The sequence below is a fragment of the Bombina bombina genome, chromosome 1 (assembly GCF_027579735.1).
Source record: "Bombina bombina isolate aBomBom1 chromosome 1, aBomBom1.pri, whole genome shotgun sequence".
NCBI classification, from domain to species: domain Eukaryota; kingdom Metazoa; phylum Chordata; class Amphibia; order Anura; family Bombinatoridae; genus Bombina; species Bombina bombina.
In genome coordinates, this window is record NC_069499.1 from 75,153,258 (window position 1) to 75,172,486 (window position 19,229).

At 39.1% G+C, this 19,229-nt stretch overlaps 1 protein-coding gene across 8 annotated transcripts in view; it reads right to left on the reverse strand.

Moving 5' to 3' along the window:
* Positions 1 to 19,229, reverse strand: part of EVL (Enah/Vasp-like) — a 360,067-nt gene that overhangs the window by 66,794 nt on the left and 274,044 nt on the right. The window lies entirely within an intron of this gene.

A 19,229-nucleotide genomic window follows, 5' to 3' on the forward strand; every position in this document is an offset into this window, starting at 1 on the left:
TTACAGACGGTGAAACTGTGTGTGTAAACATCTGTAACAATCATCTGCTGGTGTCGGCGGGAGGTGTGAGAGGGAATCCGGAAGGCGGGTGGGTGATCCAGCAGTGAAGGGGGAGGGAGTGGGATGGGCCCTACACTGCGGAAAATAAAAAATAAAAGGAGAGGGAGGGATGAGGAGCTACGCTACAGAAGAAATTGTTGCAATTACAAATGTTTAGGCATTCTCATGTTTATTTCTTTTGTTTGTATTGGTATGACACAAAAAAGTGGAGAAAAAAAGCCAAATCTCATACATTCCACGCAAAACTCCAAAAATGGACCGGACAAAATTATTGGCACCTTCTCAAAATTTTAAGAAATAATTGCATTCCAAGTTTGTGATGCTCCTGTAATTTGTAATTAAACTCACCTGTATCAATTAACAGGTGCTGACAATATAGAAGTCACACTGACAACCAGTTAAAATGGTGAAAAAAATTGACTCAACCTTTCTGTTTTGTGTCTCTGTGTGCCACACTGAGCATGGAGAAGAGAAAGAGCAGCAAAGAATTATCTGAGGATTTGAGAACAACAATTGTGGAAAAGCACGGACAATCTCAAGGTTACAAGTCCATCCCCAGAGATCTTAATGTTCCTGTGTCCACTGTGCGCAACATTGTCAAGAAGTTTACAGCCCATGGCACTGTAGCTAATCTCCCTGGATGTGGACGAAGAAAAATTGATCAAAGATTGCAACAAAGGATTGTTTGAATGGTGGCTAAAGAACCTCAATCAACTTCCATACAAATTCAAGCTGACCTTTAGGCACAGGGTACAAATGTGTTAGCTTGCACAATACGTCGCTATCTGAATGAAAAGACACGCTATGGTAGGAAACCCAGGAGGACCCCACTGCTGATAGAGAAACATAAAAAAGCCAGATTGGAGTTTGCAAAAATTTACCTGAGGAAGCCAAAATCCTTTTGGGAGAATGTGCTGTGGACAAATGAAACAAAATTACAGCTTTTTGGTAAAGCCCATCATTCTACTGTTTTCAGAAAAAGAAACAAGGCTTTTAAAGAAAAAAATAAAGTCCCTACAGTCATACATGGTGGAGGTTCACAGATGTTTTGGGGTTGCTTTGCTGCTTCAGGCACTGGATGTCATGACTGGGTGCATAGCATTATGAAATCTGAAGACTACCAAAGAATTCTGTGGTGCAACGTAGGGCCCAGTGTCAGAAAGTTGGGTGTCCGTCAGAGGTTATGGGTCTTACAGCAGGACAATGAACCAAAGCACACATCAAAGAGCACCTAGAAATGGTTTAAGACAAAGCGCTGGAGAGTATTGAACTGGGCAGCAATGAGTCCAGATCTTAATCCCATAGAGCACCTGTGGAGAGATCTCAAAACAGCAGTTGGGAAAAGGAACCCTTCCAATCTGAGAGACCTGGAGCAGTTGTCCAAAGAAGAGCGGTCCAAAAATTCCAGTAGAGAGGTGTAAGAAACTCAGTGATGGTTACAGGAAGTGATTGATTTCAGTTATTTTTTCCAAGTGGTTTGCTACCAAATATTAAATTGAGGGTGCCAATAATTTTTTCCAGTCCATTTTTGGAGTTTTGCGTGGAATGTGTCAGATTTGGCTTTTATTTCTCCACTTTTTTTGTATCATACTAATACAAACAAAATAAATAAACATGAGAATGCCTAAACATTTGTAATGGCAACAATTTCCTAGGCCAAGTGGTGCATTATCTGACAGAAATGCAGAGGTGCCAATATTTTTGGCAATGACTGTGTATATATATATATGTATGTATTATAGGTACTGGCAGACAGCTGCCAGTACCTAAGATGACTGCCACAGGTTAGAGGGGGAGGGTTAGAGAGCTGTTTGGGAGGGACCATGGAGGTTGGAGGGTAAGGGGGATACTACACTGCAGAAAATAAAAAATAATAAAACAAAAAAGCCTTAAAACATAGTATTGGCAGACTGTCTGCCAGTACCTAAGATGGTGGTGACCAGTGCAGGGTGAGGGAGTGTAGAGAGCTGTTTGGAGGAAACAAATAGGGATCATGGTGGGAGGTGTCAGGTGGGAGGGTAATCTCTTCACTATAGCTCAAATTAACCGTACAAGCTACTTGAGAACCCCTTCACTGCCTGGAATAACAGAAATTTGGTGCCCAGCTGCAGTTAGCGGCCTTCTAATTACCAAAAAACAATGGCAAAGCCATGTATGTCTGCTATTTCTGAGAAGCATTTACAATCATTTTTGCCATGATTGCACAAGTGGTATGTAAATAATTTCAGTAAAAACCCAGCGTTTGTGAAAAAGTGAAAAAGTTAACAATATTTTTTTTTTTTAATGATCGCATTTGGCAGTGAAATGGTGGCATGAAAAGATACCATAATGAACCTAGGTCAATACCTTGGGTTGTGTGGGAACACAAATGCTAAAAATTCTCAGGAAATTTTAGGCTTCTCTTAAAGTCCTGGTAGTGAAGGAGTTAAGGGACATTCTAATGCAGACAAAATACATGCATGACCTCAGGCCTCCCTAAAAGGACAGATTTTAAGGATATCTGAACTAGAGCACAGGTGAAACAATCAGCTGATTAGTAAACATTTTACCTGCTCTTACCCAAGGTAATCCTGAAAATCTGGTTTGTTGGGGAGGCCTGAGGACAGGTTTGAAAACCAGTTATATAGATCATGTGACCCCAGCTTGCTATGTTCTTAGCATTGCAGCTCCAAAGCAGAAGAAGGCTGGTGATTGGAAGCTGCACGCATCAGCTGCTGCTCCTGATTGGCTTACTGACTGTGTCCTATGCAGAAGCTGCAATGCTTGAAAGACTTTAACCCCTTAGCGACCAGAGCACTTTGTGTTTAGCTGTAATTTTCCTCTTACTCATTTACTGTACCCACACATATTATATACCGTTTTTCTCGCCATTAAATGGACTTATTAAAGATACCATTATTTTCATCATATCTTATAATTTGCTATAATTTTTTTATAAAATATGAGGAAAAAATGGAAAAAACACACTTTTTCTAACTTGACCCCCAAAATCTGTTACACACCTAGAACCACCAAAAAAACACCCATGCTAAATAGTTTCTAAATTTTGTCCTGAGTTTAGAAATACCCAATGTTTACATGTTCTTTGCTTTTTTTGCAAGTTATAGGGCAATAAATACAAGTAGCACTATGCTATTTCCAAACCAATTTTTTTCAAAATTACCGATAGTTACATTGGAACACTGATATCTATCAGGAATCCCTGAATATCCCTTGACATGTATATATTTTTTTTTAGTAGACAACCCAAAGTATAGATCTAGGCCCATTTTGGTATATTTCATGCCCCATTTAACTGCCATCCTTTTGAACAATAGAGTACAGGTATGGCGATCAAATAAAAAAAATCGTTCACTTTTTCACAATTTTAGGTTTCTCACTGAAATTATTTACAAACAGTTAGTGCAATCATGGCACAAATGGTTGGAAATACTTCTCTGGGATCCCTGCGATCAAATAAAAAAAATTGTTCACTTTTTCACAATTTTAGGTTTCTCACTGAAATTATTTATAAACAGTTAGTGCAATCATGGCACAAATGGTTGGAAATACTTCTCTGGGATCCCCTTTGTTCAGAAATAGCAGACATATATGGCTTTGTCGTTGCTTATTGGTAATTAGAAGGCTGCTAAATGCCGCTGCGATCAAATAAAAAAAATCGTTCACTTTTTCACAATTTTAGGTTTCTCACTGAAATTATTTACAAACAGTTAGTGCAATCATGGCACAAATGGTTGGAAATACTTCTCTGGGATCCCCTTTGTTCAGAAATAGCAGACATATATGGCTTTGTCGCTGCTTATTGGTAATTAGAAGGCTGCTAAATGCCGCTGCGCACCACATTTGTATTATACCCAGCAGTGAAGCGGTTAATTAGGTAGCTTGTAGGGAGCTTGTAGGGTTGAATTTAGCTTTAGTGTAGAGATCAACCTCCCACCTGACACATCCCACCCCCTGATCCCTCCCAAACAGCTCTCTTCCCTCCCCAACCCCACAATTGTCCTCGCCATCTTAAAGGGACACTGAACCCAAATTTTTTCTTTTGTGATTCAGATAGAGCATTAAAGGGACACTGTACCCAAAAAATTTCTTTCATGATTCAGATTGAGCATGAAATTTTAAGCAACTTTCTAATTTACTCCTATTATCAAATGTTCTTCATTCTCTTGCTATCTTTATTTGAAATGCAAGAATGTAAGTTTAGATGCCGGCCCATTTTTAGTGAACAACCTGGGTTGTCCTTGCTGATTGGTGGATAAATTCATCCACCAATAAAAAAGTGCTGTCCAGAGTACTGAAACCGAAAAAAAGCTTAGATGCCTTCTTTTTCAAATAATGATAGCAAGAGAACGAAGAAAAATTGATAATAGGAGTAAATTAAAAAGTTGCTTAAAATTGCATGCTCTTTCTGAATTACAAAAGAAAAAATTTGGGTACAGTGTCCCTTTAAATTTTAAGCAACTTTATAATTTACTCCTATTATCACATTTTCTTCATTCTCTTGGTATCTTTATTTCAAATGCAAGAATGTAAGTTTAGATGCCGGCCCATTTTTAATGAACAACCTGGGTTGTTCTTGCTGATTGTGGATAAATTCATCCACCAATAAAAAAGTGCTGTCCAGAGTTCTGACTCAATAAAAAAGCTTAGATGCCTTCTTTTTCAAATAAAAATAGCAAGAGAATGAAGAAAAATTGATAATAGGAGTAAATTAGAAAGTTGCTTAAAATTGCATGCTCTATCTGAATCATGAAAGAAAAAAATTGGGTTCAGTGTCCATTTAAGTACTGGCAGAAAGTCTGCCAGTACTAAAATAAAACACTTTTTTTTTTATTATTATTATTTTTTTTTATATTGATTCTGCAGTGTTGGATCCCCCCTTAGCCCCCAACCTCCCTGATCCCCCCATACAGCTTTCTAACCCTCCCCCTCTGTACCCACTTGCCGCCATTTTCTGTAGTTTAGCTGCCCCCCCTCAATATTTATTATTCCCCCCTCCCTCTCCCTCCTTCATATCCATTCATGATATTTTGATGTAAATGTGGTGCTCGCACACGCCCCCCACGTCCACCCCGCCGCAGTACAGAGTGAACACGCACACATCAGTGTGCACAGGGACCGGATCCAACCACTGATGGGCCGCCCACCCGCCTCCCTGCTGCTACTCCCACCCACCAATGATCGGCACCATCAATGGCCGATGCAGGGAGGGCAAAAAGGGTATTGTAGTGATGCTTCAATATCGAGGCATCAGTACAATACCCTGGAAGCGGTTGGAAGCGATCACGATCGCTTCCAGCCCTTCAAATCCCAGAGGACGTGCCAGGCACGTCCTTGGTCGTTAAGGGTAGTTTGTAGGACGTACCTGGCACGTCCTCGGTCGTTAAGGGGTTAAAGGGACATGAAACCCAACATTTTTATTTCATGATTCAGATAGAGAATACAAATGTAAACAACTTTCAAATTTACTTCTATTATCTAATTTGCTTCATTCTTTAGATATCCCTTTTTGAAGGAATAACAATGCACATGGGTGAGCCAATCACACAATGCATCTATGTTCAGCCCCCAATCAGCAGCTACTGAGCCTATCTAGATATGCATTTCAACATAGGCTATCAAGAGAATGAAGCAGATTAGATAATTAAACTGAATTGGAAAGTTATTTAAAATTGCATCCTCTTTCTAAATCATGAAAGAAAAAAACATAATTTATGCTTACCTGATAAATTCCTTTCTCCTGTAGTGTAGTCAGTCCACGGGTCATCCATTAATTATGGGATTATATCTCCTCCCTAACAGGAAGTGCAAGAGGATCACCCAAGCAGAGCTGCTATATAGCTCCTCCCCTCTACGTCATACCCAGTCATTCGACCGAAACCAAACGAGAAAGGAGAAACTATAGGGTGCAGTGGTGACTGGAGTTTAATTTAAAATTTAGACCTGCCTTAAAAACAGGGCGGGCCGTGGACTGACTACACTACAGGAGAAAGGAATTTATCAGGTAAGCATAAATTATGTTTTCTCCTGTTAAGTGTAGTCAGTCCACGGGTCATCCATTACTTATGGGATACCAATACCAAAGCTAAAAGTACACGGATGACGGGAGGGACAGGCAGGATCTTTACACGGAAGGAACCACTGCCTGAAGAACCTTTCTCCCCAAAAACAGCCTCCGAAGAAGCAAAAGTGTCAAATTTGTAAAATTTCGAAAAGGTGTGAAGTGAAGACCAAGTTGCAGCCTTGCAAATCTGTTCAACAGAGGCCTCATTTTTAAAGGCCCAAGTGGAAGCCACAGCTCTAGTAGAATGAGCTGTAATTCTTTCAGGAGGCTGCTGTCCAGCAGTCTCATAGGCTAAACGTATTATGCTACGAAGCCAGAAAGAGAGAGAGGTAGCCGAAGCTTTTTGACCTCTCCTCTGTCCAGAATAAACGACAAACAGGGAAGAAGTTTGGAGAAAATCTTTAGTTGCCTGCAAATAAAATTTCAGGGCACGGACGATGTCCAGATTGTGCAGAAGTCGTTCCTTCTTTGAAGAAGGGTTAGGGCACAATGATGGAACAACAATCTCTTGATTGATATTCCTGTTAGTGACTACCTTAGGTAAGTACCCAGGTTTAGTACGCAGAACTACCTTGTCTGAATGAAAAATCAGATAAGGAGAATCACAATGTAAGGCCGATAACTCAGAGACTCTTCGAGCCGAGGAAATAGCCATTAAAAACAGAACTTTCCAAGATAACAGCTTGATATCAATGGAATGAAGGGGTTCAAACGGAACACCCTGTAAAACGTTAAGAACTAAGTTTAAGCTCCACGGCGGAGCAACAGTTTTAAACACAGGCTTAATCCTGGCCAAAGCCTGACAAAAAGCCTGAACGTCTGGAACTTCTGACAGACGTTTGTGTAAAAGGATGGACAGAGCTGAGATCTGTCCCTTTAACGAACTAGCAGATAAACCCTTTTCTAAACCTTCTTGTAGAAAAGACAATATCCTAGGAATCCTAACCTTACTCTATGAGTAACTCTTGGATTCGCACCAATGCAAGTATCTACGCCATATTTTATGGTAAATTTTCCTGGTAACAGGTTTCCTAGCCTGTATTAAGGTATCAATCACTGACTCCGAGAATCCACGCTTTGATAGAATCAAGCGTTCAATCTCCATGCAGTCAGCCTCAGAGAAATTAGATTTGGATGTTTGAAAGGACCCTGAATCAGAAGGTCCTAGCTCAGAGGCAGAGACCATGGTGGACAGGACGACATGTCCACTAGATCTGCATACCAGGTCCTGCGTGGCCACGCAGGCGCTATTAGAATCACCGATGCTCTCTCCTGTTTGATCCTGGCAATCAATCGAGGAAGCATCGGGAAGGGTGGAAACACATAAGCCATGTTGAAGACCCAAGGTGCTGTCAGAGCATCTATCAGTACCGCTCCCGGGTCCCTGGACCTGGATCCGTAACAAGGAAGCTTGGCGTTCTGGCGAGACGCCATGAGATCCAGATCTGGTTTGCCCCAACGCCGAAGCAGTTGGGCAAATACCTCCGGATGAAGTTCCCACTCCCCCGGATGAAAAGTCTGGCGACTTAGGAAATCCGCCTCCCAGTTCTCCATGCCTGGGATGTGGATCGCTGACAGGTGGCAAGAGTGAGACTCTGCCCAGCGAATTATCTTTGAGACTTCCATCATCGCTAGGGAACTCCTTGTCCCTCTCTGATGGTTGATGTAAGCCACAGTCGTGATGTTGTCCGACTGAAACCTGATGAACCTCAGAGTTGCTAACTGAGGCCAAGCCAGAAGGGCATTGAAAACTGCTCTTAATTCCAGAATGTTTATTGGAAGGAGTCTCTCCTCCTGAGTCCATGATCCCTGAGCCTTCAGGGAATTCCAGACAGCGCCCCAACCTAGCAGGCTGGCGTCTGTTGTTACAATCGTCCAATCTGGCCTGCTGAAGGGCATCCCCCTGGACAGATGTGGCCAAGAAAGCCACCATAGAAGAGAATCTCTGGTCTCTTGATCCAGATTCAGCATAGGGGACAAATCTGAGTAATCCCCATTCCACTGACTTAGCATGCACAATTGCAGTGGTCTGAGATGCAGGCGTGCAAAAGGTACTATGTCCATTGCCGCTACCATTAAGCCGATTACCTCCATGCATTGAGCCACTGACGGGTGTTGAATGGAATGAAGGACACGGCAAGCATTTAGAAGTTTTGTTAACCTGTCCTCTGTCAGGTAAATTTTCATTTCTACAGAATCTATAAGAGTCCCCAAGAAGGGAACTCTTGTGAGTGGCAATAGAGAACTCTTTTCTACGTTCACCTTCCACCCATGCGACCTTAGAAATGCCAGAACTAACTCTGTATGAGACTTGGCAGTTTAGAAACTTGACGCTTGTATCAGAATGTCGTCTAGGTACGGAGCTACCGATATTCCTCGCGGTCTTAGTACCGCCAGAAGAGAGCCCAGAACCTTTGTAAAGATTCTTGGAGCCGTAGCTAACCAGAAGGGAAGAGCTACAAACTGGTAATGCCTGTTTAGGAAGGCAAACCTTAGGTACCGATAATGATCCTTGTGAATCGGTATGTGAAGGTAGGCATCCTTTAAATCCACTGTGGTCATGTACTGACCCTTTTGGATCATAGGTAAGATTGTCCGAATAGTTTCCATTTTGAACGATGGAACTCTTAGGAATTTGTTTAGGATCTTTAAGTCCAAGATTGGTCTGAAGGTTCCCTCTTTTTTGGGAACCACAAACAGATTTGAGTAAAACCCTTGTCCGTGTTCCAACCGCGGAACTGGGTGGATCACTCCCATTAGTAAAAGATCTTGTACACAGCGTAGAAACGCCTCTTTCTTTATCTGGTTTGCTGACAACCTTGAAAGATGAAATCTCCCTTTTGGAGGAGAAGCTTTGAAGTCCAGAAGATATCCCTGAGATATGATCTCTAACGCCCAGGGATCCTGGACATCTCTTGCCCAAGCCTGGGCGAAGAGAGAAAGTCTGCCCCCCACTAGATCCGTTTCCGGATCGGGGGCCCTCACTTCATGCTGTCTTAGGGGCAGCAGCAGGCTTTCTGGCCTGCTTGCCCTTGTTCCAGGACTGGTTAGGTTTCCAGCCCTGTCTGTAGCGAGCAACAGTTCCTTCCTGTTTTGGAGCGGAGGAAGTTGATGCTGCTCCTGCCTTGAAGTTACGAAAGGCACGAAAATTAGACTGTTTAGCCCTTGGTTTGGCTCTGTCTTGAGGCAGGGCATGGCCCTTACCTCCAGTAATGTCAGCGATAATTTCTTTCAAACCGGGCCCGAATAATGTTTGCCCTTTGAAAGGTATGTTAAGCAATTTAGATTTAGAAGTCACATCGGCTGACCAGGATTTAAGCCACAGCGCTCTGCGCGCTTGAATGGCGAATCCGGAGTTCTTAGCCGTAAGCTTAGTTAAGTGTACTACGGCATCAGAAATAAATGAATTAGCTAGCTTAAGGACTCTAAGCTTGTCTATAATCTCATCCAATGGAGCTGAGCTAATGGTCTCTTCCAGAGACTCAAACCAGAATGCCGCCGCCGCCGTGACAGGCGCAATGCATGCAAGGGGTTGTAATATAAAACCTTGTTGAACAAACATTTTCTTAAGGTAACCCTCTAACTTTTTATCCATTGGATCTGAAAAAGCACAGCTATCCTCCACCGGGATAGTGGTGCGCTTAGCCAGAGTAGAAACTGCTCCCTCCACCTTAGGGACCGTCTGCCATAAGTCCCGTGTGGTGGTGTCTATTGGAAACATTTTTCTAAATATAGGAGGGGGTGAAAAAGGCACACCGGGTCTATCCCACTCCTTGTTAACAATTTCTGTAAGCCTTTTAGGTATAGGAAAAACGTCAGTACACGTCGGTACCGCAAAATATTTATCCAGCCTACATATTTTCTCTGGAATTGCAACCGTGTTACAATCATTCAGAGCCGCTAATACCTCCCCTAGTAATACACAGAGGTTCTCAAGCTTAAATTTAAAATTTGAAATGTCTGAGTCCAGTTTACTTGGATCAGATCCGTCACCCACAGAATGAAACTCTCCGTCCTCATGTTCTGCAATTTGTGACGCAGTATCAGACATGGCTCTATTATTATCAGCGCACTCTGTTCTCACCCCAGAGTGGTCGCGTTTACCCCTAAATTCTGGCAATTTAGATAATACTTCAGTCATAACATTAGCCATGTCTTGCAAAGTGATTTGTATGGGCCGCCCTGATGTACTTGGCGCCACAATATCACGCACCTCCTGAGCGGGAGACGAAGGTACTGACACGTGAGGAGAGTTAGTCGGCATAACTTCCCCCTCGTTGTCTGGTAAAAAATTTTTTACATGTACAGATTGGCTTTTATTTAAAGTAGCATATATGCAATTAGTACACAAATTTCTATTGGGCTCCACATTGGCCTTTAAACATATTGCACAAAGAGATTCATCTGTGTCTGACATGTTTAAACAAACTAGCAATGAGACTAGCAAGCTTGGAAAATACTTTTCAAATAAATTTACAAGCAATATAAAAAACGTTACTGTGCCTTTAAGAAGCACAAAAAAACTGTCACAGTTGAAATAACAATGAACCAAATTAGTTATAGCAACCAAATTTTCACAGTAAATGCATTAAGTTAGCAAAGAATTGCACCCACCAGCAAATGGATGATTAACCCCTTAGTACCCAAAAACGGATAACAATTTAATCTAAGCGTTTTTATCACAGTCAAAACACAGTCTCACAGGTCTGCTGTGAGTGATTACCTCCCTCAAAACTAGTTTTGGAGACCCCTGGGCTCTGTAGAGACGTCCTGGATCATGGAGGAAGAAATAGGAAGACTGTGACTGAATTTTTACTGCGCAATAAAGCGCCAAAATAGGCCCCTCCCACTCATAATACAACAGTGGGGAAGCTCAGTAAACTGATTTTATTCATAAGCAAACGACAGCCATGTGGAAAAATAATGCCCATAAAGTTTTATCACCAAGTACCTCAGAGAAAAACGATTAACATGCCAGTAAACGTTTAAAAATAAAATTATGAAATGTTATTAATAAGCCTGCTGCTAGTCGCTTTCACTGCAGTGGAGGCTCAAATATAAGTTAAATGTATACAGTATTTTCTTAGTGAAGTTCCATTCCCTAGAAATACCTCAGTGTAAACATACATACATATCAGCCTGATACCAGTCGCTACTACTGCATTTAAGGCTGCACTTACATTACATCGGTATTAGCAGTATTTTCTCAGTCAATTCCATTCCTTAGAAAATAATATACTGCAACATACCTCCTTGCAGGTGAACCCTGCCCGCTGTCCCCTGTTCTGAAGTTACCTCACTCCTCAGAATGGCCGAGAACAGCAAATGGATCTTAGTTACGACCGCTAAGATCATACACAAACTCAGGTAGATTCTTCTTCTAATGCTGCCTGAGAAAAAACAACACACTCCGGTGCTGTTTAAAATAACAAACTTTTGATTGAAGAAATAAAAACTAAGTTTAACAACCACAGTCCTCTCACACGTCCTATCTATTAGTTAGGTGCAAGAGAATGACTGGGTATGACGTAGAGGGGAGGAGCTATATAGCAGCTCTGCTTGGGTGATCCTCTTGCACTTCCTGTTAGGGAGGAGATATAATCCCATAAGTAATGGATGACCCGTGGACTGACTACACTTAACAGGAGAAATGTGGGTTTCATGTGTATATTGTGTACTATGTGTATAATGCTTTGTGGTCGGTTAAAGAAACAGTAAGTTAGGGTCAGTTATAAAAAAAATGAAATGCTTTAATTTTTGCATTAAAATGTTTCTTTAAGGATTTAAATAAATGTTTTCAGAGCCAGACAAATCTTAATAGAATGATTTTAAAAGCAGCAGCAAGGAGTAATATTCTGAGTTTTTCAAGCCTTGACATATTTAATACATCAATATATCTTTAAAGGTACAGTGTACCCCCTTAAAGGGACACTGAACTCAAATTTGTTTTTTGTGAATCAGATAGAGCGTGCAATTTTAAGCAACTTTTTAATTTACTCCTATTATCAAATTTTCTTCATTCTCTTGGTATCTTTATGTGAAAAGCAAGAATGTAGGTTTAGATGCCGGCCCATTTTTTGTGAACAACCTGGGTTGTTCTTGCTGATTGATGGATAAATTCACCCACCAATAAACAAGTGCTGTTCAGAGTTCTGAACCAAATATTGGCTGGCTCCTTAGCTTAGATGCCTTCTTTTTCAAATAAAGATAGCAAGAGAATGAAGAAAAATTGATAATAGGAGTAAATTAGAAAGTTGCTTATAATTGCATGCTATATCTGAATCACTTTAATGTGTTTCCAATAACTTGTTATACCAGCTGCAGAGAAGAAAATGTATCAGAAAACACTCATTTTAGATCTATGTTTGTATATGTAGCTGTTTATGTTATTTGAAAACACAGCCCATTTAAATGAACTGAGCTTGCAGAAAGTGCAGAAAACATTATCTCACAGTTTAATATCTGTTTTTTCCTATCCACCACGGGGCTGCTGCTGATTCTTGTATACATAGCTTTTCTTTACAGAATACAAAAGTATACACATTTTCAATACAGATGATAGTTTTAACAGCCAAAAGCTGTTATTTCAAATGACAAAATAAAGCTAGAATTTTTTTGTAAATAATTTCATACAGCAGTAAAAATTGATCATCGGGACAAATTAAAGGGGAGAACATTTGACATTACAATGTCCTTTTAAGTGTTACAAGGAGGCTTGTGCTACAATATCAAGCACATCACTGTTTTAGAATAAAATTGTGAATACATATGATCTTCCAGGTCAGGATACAAGGCTACAGTTAATCATAATGTTCCCAAATGCAGCAAAATTACTTTTTTTTTACAGAACTGGGTAATATCCTCAGAGTATGTGTGTCGTAAAAAAGCACACTCGGTCTAGATTATGAGTGGGGCGGTGCTTTGCATTAGAGCATAAAACCGCTAGATTTTTTTGGCGAGGGAATAAATAGACTTCGAGAAGTTGAGAACGCAAGATCGAATTCCCCCATAGACTTCAATGGAGTCGATTTAAAGTTGAAAAAAAACCTAACACCCACAAGTCACGCAAACACGATTGCAGTTATTTAAAAGAGCAACGTGATTAGATAATATTGCATATTTCATAATCCAATGTTCTGCACATAGCACAATATCTTCTGTTTATTCTGAAAGAGATGAGTATATATACAGTAGGTATAGATAAATATATATAAAGATATATACATGACCACTCCATCCAATGCCTCAAAATCAAGATTCTCAGAGGCAACTTCAAAAACAACATGGAAAGAAAAACCTTTGAAATGAAAATGATAATGCACTTCAACCTGTTTAATTCTGGACTAAATGTGGACTCTGGTTTCTTAAACCATTCTTCCCCTGTATACCTAATTTCCCATCTTTATTCATATGGATTCTATGTTGATATATAACTTTATGTCAGTATATGATTTGTGTATTACCATATATTTCCCCTGCCTGTTATCTTTTACTGACACTATCTGCCTGTCTCCTAAACCCCCATCATGATTTTTACGACACCCCCTCCTCCCCCTGCATTCAGACCTCTATAACACTTTGTCTTTTTAGCCAGTGTTTTAAGATATAATCTGTAAATTCCATCAAATTGGTCAGTATTGCTTCAGACTTGAAAAAGGAAGGAACTGTTCCGAAAGCTTGTCATCTTATAAATGTATAGTTAGTCCAATAAAAAACTATTATTGCTCAATGCAATACTTGTTATTTTTATATATATATATATATATAGGCCAAAATTCAAAAGGAATATGCACTCTCACCACCGTCCTACATCTGCCAGGGTGCTCTGAAGGAATAGCAGCAAAGTAGAAAAAATAGAAGCACTCACTGGACTTTAGAATATTGTGAACAAAAATATATTTATTTGTACAAATAAATATATTTTTGTTCACAATATTCTGAAGTCCAGTGAGTGCTTCTATTTTTTATACTTTGCTATATATATATATATATACTAGAAATGTCTATTTAAAAATCATTAGAACATAGGATGTGAAGAACATTGGAATGTGAGATATTTACAGTAAATACACAGTTAAACAAATATGAATATTGCATAAATAGGATTCTACATGTTTTCAGCTACTTGACTGCAGAGGGCTCCAATGCACTTATATATGTGTGTATTTATGTACTTATGTGTATATATATGTCTGTAAATACATATATACATACATATATACATACATATATATATACACATATATATACACACACATATATATATATATATATATATATATATATATATATATATATATATATATATATATATATATATATATATATATATATATAAAAACAACATTTTAAATTAGGGGGAGATAAAAGGTGAGTTTAAAATCGTCCACTACGCACAAAATATAGAGAAAATAACTCATTGTGTAGTTCATTAACAAATCTAGACAGGCCCGAAGGGTTGTTTTCCCACAGAAAACCTCTGAATTACATTGTTTCCAATGCAGCAAAGGAGTCTGGGTAAGTACTTAATTTGCATATCTTACCCAGAATCCTTTGCTGCATTGGAAACAATGTAATTCAGAGGTTTTCTGTGGGAAAACAAGCCTTCGGGCCTGTCTAGATTTGTTAATGAACTACACAATTAGTTATTTTCTCTCTCTATATATATATACATACATATTTCTATATATATATATATATATATATATATTTATATATATATATATATATATATATATATATATATGAATATTGCATAAATAGGATTCTACACTGTGTGCAGAATTATTAGGCAAATTAGTATTTTGACAACATCATCCTCTTTATGCATGTTGTCTTACTCCAAGCTGTATAGGCTCGAAAGCCTACTACCAATTAAGAATATTAGGTGATGTGCATCTCTGTAATGAGAAGGGGTGTGGTCTAATGACATCAACACCCTATATCAGGTGTGCATAATTATTAGGCAACTTCCTTTCCTTTGGCAAAATGGGTCAAAAGAAGGACTTGACAGGCTCAGAAAAGTCAAAAATAGTGAGATATCTTGCAGAGGGATGCAGCACTCTTAAAATTCCAAAGCTTCTGAAGCGTGATCATAGAACAATCAAGCGTTTCATTCAAAATAGTCAACAGGGTCGCAAGAAGCGTGTGGAAAAACCAAGGCGCAAAATAACTGCCCATGAACTGAGAAAAGTCAAGCGTGCAGCTGCCAAGATGCCACTTGCCACCAGTTTGGCCATATTTCAGAGCTGCAACATCATTGGAGTGCCCAAAAGCACAAGGTGTGCAATACTCAGAGACATGGCCAAGGTAAGAAAGGCTGAAAGACGACCACCACTGAACAAGACACACAAGCTGAAACGTCAAGACTGGGCCAAGAAATATCTCAAGACTGATTTTTCTAAGGTTTTATGGACTGATGAAATGAGAGTGAGTCTTGATGGGCCAGATGGATGGGCCCGTGGCTGGATTGGTAAAGGGCAGAGAGCTCCAGTCCGACTCAGACGCCAGCAAGGTGGAGGTGGAGTACTGGTTTGGGCTGGTATCATCAAAGATGAGCTTGTGGGGCCTTTTCGGGTTGAGGATGGAGTCAAGCTCAACTCCCAGTCCTACTGCCAGTTTCTGGAAGACACCTTCTTCAAGCAGTGGTACAGGAAGAAGTCTGCATCCTTCAAGAAAAACATGATTTTCATGCAGGGCAATGCTCCATCACACGCGTCCAAGTACTCCACAGCGTGGCTGGCAAGAAAGGGTATAAAAGAAGAAAATCTAATGACATGGCCTCCTTGTTCACCTGATCTGAACCCCATTGAGAACCTGTGGTCCATCATCAAATGTGAGATTTACAAGGAGGGAAAACAGTACACCTCTCTGAACAGTGTCTGGGAGGCTGTGGTTGTTGCTGCACGCAATGTTGATGGTGAACAGATCAAAACACTGACAGAATCCATGGATGGCAGGCTTTTGAGTGTCCTTGCAAAGAAAGGTGGCTATATTGGTCACTGATTTGTTTTTGTTTTGTTTTTGAATGTCAGAAATGTATATTTGTGAATGTTGAGATGTTATATTGGTTTCACTGGTAAAAATAAATAATTGAAATGGGTATATATTTGTTTTTTGTTAAGTTGCCTAATAATTATGCACAGTAATAGTCACCTGCACACACAGATATCCCCCTAAAATAGCTATAACTAAAAACAAACTAAAAACTACTTCCAAAAATATTCAGCTTTGATATTAATGAGTTTTTTGGGTTCATTGAGAACATGGTTGTTCAACAATAAAATTAATCCTCAAAAATACAACTTGCCTAATAATTCTGCACTCCCTGTACATGTTTTCAGCTACTTGACTGCAGAGGGCTCCAATGCACTTATATATGTGTGTATTTATGTACTTATGTGTATATATAGTATGTATATATACTTATATATACATACATATTTATATATACACAGCTTCAGACATGTATGTATCAAAGCCCTTTGCAGTCCTTTTTGTCTAAGCTACTGTAACCATTCTAGTGTAAATCACAATTGCGCTCATGTGTTTGCATTTATTTTCAACTTGTAATACGGGCAGAATTTAACTTGCGCCCAAACAGCCTCAAAAACATGATATCAGTTGCAAGCCACTCATGATCTAGTCCTAAGAGTTTTATACAGACACGAATATCACAACAACAAAAACAGAATGTACTGGAGCCACCAATGATGTCATTTTATAGACATATTAAAATAAAACTTATTTAAAAACCTAAAATTCCCCTCTCATTTGCATATGTGAGTAAAATAAAAATGATTAAAGGGGCAGTAAACACTGTAATAAAATGCTTAATTCTACATAGTAAAAATGTGCAATTTTAAACAACATTTAATGTACTTTAATTATCTAATTTGTTTTTGTTCTCTTGGTACCCTTTGTTGAAGAGCATACCTAGGTAGGTCCAAGAGTTGTTGATTGATGGCTGCACTAGGTGTGCTGCACATGTATGCCTCATGTAATTGGCTCACCCATGTGCATTGCTATTTCTTCAACAAAGGATACCAAGAGAATGAAGCAAATTAAATAATAGAAGTAAATTAGAAAGTTGTTTAAAATTGTATTCTCTGTCTGAATCATGAAATAAAATATTGGGTTTCATGTCCCTCTTAGTCTAAAGATGTGGATCTTCAAGTACTAAAAACTGAAAGAGCACACTGCAGTTTTCACAAATCTAACCCTGCCACATTTCTGCCCCTAGTTTGTTATATTATAATTTCTACAGACACCAAACAATGGAGATTTGTTAACACAAGCCCTGTCATTACCAGACTCAGGGAAAGTGGCTGATGGGATTTGGCCATTGAAAAATGATTGCAGCAAACGAGGTGCTAATGTGTTCTAATGAAGTTCAGACTATGCTGATATGTTAATCTATTGGATGACTGCAGATAAATGTAAATATATGTTTATTGTCCTGTGATTCCATCCGTTGCTACTTTAATTACAAATGTATCATAAAGTCTTGAATGACAGATGCAAATATCAAGTCTATGAAAGTGCGCCAGTTAAACACCTGAAAAGGTCACTATAATGAAAAAAATAGTTAACACTATCGACTCTAAGCATTTAACCCCCACAAAGGGGTTGAACACATAATTAAAATACCATTTGGAAGCTGCAGAGAACTATAGACTAGCGCAGAAGCTAACAATTTAAAGCATTTAATTTTTCAACTAAAATGGCTCTTTAAAAGTATCTGCAGAAAAAACTGAGGCTAAAGCTAACAGGAAATTAATGTTTGAGACTTTGAGATCAGTTACTCCCTGGGGCCCTGATATTCAAAACCTCTCTGCTCAGGTGAGATGAAAAAATAATCCTCCAGCATTGCATGATCCCTAGTGAAATTTTCAAAAGGGGTGTTCCCTGCATTTCTGTAAGTGAAGGAGAGACAAGCCCAGTACAATATAGCATTGCATGACATGACAGTTCTGCTGCATTTACACTTTGTGCTTTGTATTTTATATTACTTTACACTTCAGAATTGCTTTTATTACATTTAAACTTTAAGCAGTGTATTTAGGATTGTGATTTTATAAATTCTTATGCTATAGCAGTTTCTGTGTAACTTTTCTGTTAGTTCAAATAAGTGTATTGTGAATTTTGAGCAAACTTCACCTGCATACAACTGGTGAGACAAATCAGTAAGACCAGCCTGTTTAAAATGCTTACAAAGTTTCTCAAGACTTGTGAGAGAGTTTAAGATATACCCTGGGAACTCCCCTGTTCAGCCAGGGAACTGCCCTGTCCGTCCCACTTTCTGAAAGTGTCAGCTTTAGTTTGCAATGCAGCAAATTCAATGCACAATGCAATTTGTAAAAGATACACAGAAATATGCAAAGTATGATTCTAATTTGTTAAAGTAACACAGAAACTTTCAAAACATAATCAGAATTTGTAAAATCACTGCTAGAGCTAAATCTAAATGTATTAAAATATAAATGAAAAAGTGCAAAGCTTAAATGCTATAATACTGAAAAGACCCAATCTAAATTGTAAAGTGATATAAAGTGTTATAAAATACAAGGTGTAAGTGTAACAAAACTCTCATATCACGCAGTGCTGTATTGCACTGGGCTTGTCTGTCCTTCATATATAGAAATGAGAGCGATCTCGCAGTGCTAGAGAGTTACGCCCTTGTACTTTTGAATATTCAGTGAGTTCCGCTCCCTGTGAAGCCTGAACTGCAATTTATCTCAAAGCTACAGAACCTTTGAATATCAGGGCCTGGGTGATAAAGACAATTACCCCTGCTCTATTAAATGGCCTTTTAACTTCAGGGATACAATCCTGGACATGGGTGTAATTCTGATCAAGCTAAATGTTCACTGCAAGTTATAGACAGGAAGAGGACTCAACTCACAGTTCTTTAGTTGTGTTGGGAACTACACAGGTTATTTTTTAGCATACTGAGGGATATTATAATACAAACATTCCATGCTTTACATACATATAGTTTTTGCCTTACTGACATATTTAACTATGTATTTAATAACTGCAAATGGGTTAAACACATATGTAAAACCTTGCAGCTCCTGAGCAGAACAATGTCAGCAAATCAGAA